This window comes from Limulus polyphemus, unplaced genomic scaffold (genome assembly GCF_000517525.1).
Source record: "Limulus polyphemus unplaced genomic scaffold, Limulus_polyphemus-2.1.2 Scaffold2107, whole genome shotgun sequence".
Classification (NCBI taxonomy): Eukaryota; Metazoa; Arthropoda; class Merostomata; order Xiphosura; family Limulidae; genus Limulus; species Limulus polyphemus.
The window spans coordinates 92,546-93,721 of NW_013667717.1; positions in this window are offsets into that span (position 1 = coordinate 92,546).

Genomic DNA, 1,176 nt, shown 5'->3' on the forward strand with positions numbered 1-1,176 from the left:
CAGAAAGTCTTGGAGGACTAATCTACAAAAGTAACACAGATGGAAAGGACAACATTTCATCTGAGAGGAATCTTTTTTATCCACATGGTCTTAAACACACTTAATGATAAGATCATTAACCGAAACCTTTCTAATTCGAAGCATAAGTTATCCTCACAACATAGGAAGTCATTATGATAATCCAGCCTTTGTAAGAAATACGCTGATTTCGTTTGAATACATATTCCATGTAAGGAATGTTATGTAAGAAGTCTGTTACACATAGTTTACGATATGTATTAGTAGCAGTAATTACATCTTTACTGAACGTTTCTTAGTGAAAATATCAAGTTATACTATTGTTATTACAGTACTTGTATGAATATGTATTTGCACAACGCAAATGGAACATATGTTGTCTATGTACAAAATATACAAAACGTTGTGTTACACTGTTACTTTTTGAGAAATAAAAACTGTGTAAAAAAACGTTAAAAGGCATTTCTTATAAACCTGTCCTCTCATTAACCTCAAATAAAGCTTAACCTCGTTGAGGTCCGTCTAAATTTTTTTATTAGTATGAAGCAATATCACATACCAACACTGGATAATTTTGAAGTTAGGAGCTCAGCAATAAAGTTTACTAAAAGTAAAAGTATTTCACGATTTAAGTTCATTTCAGTTGTGTTATGTGTATTTACTCTCTCTCATATAACCGTACATGAACGTATTTATAATAAGAGGGTTCATATACACAAAGAATAAGTAAACAATACAGTCCCACTATTCGTTGGTAAAGTGTAGCCCAAAAGTTTGCGGTGGGTGGTGTTTGAATAGTTGTCTTCCAGCTAATCCATCACTTCTAAATTAAAGTAGATAACCTTTGAGTAGCATTGCGCGAAATTCAATAAAACAAACGTTCTAAACTATTATTTTCAAACACCTAAACGTCAGTACAAGAAGTTCATTCGTCACAAGTGTGAGAGTAGTCAACTAGCCTTCTATCGTGCCCACAATGCGATGAATTAAAATCTGCGGGTTTAGTTTCGCGGGAAAATGTGCGAGCTTATAATTTGTTTGTTTATTTGTGAATTTCGCGCAAAGCTACACGAGGGCTATCTGCGCTAGTCGTCCCTAATTTAGCAGTGTAAGACTAGAGGGAAGGCAGCTGGTCATCACCACCCACCGCCAATTCTT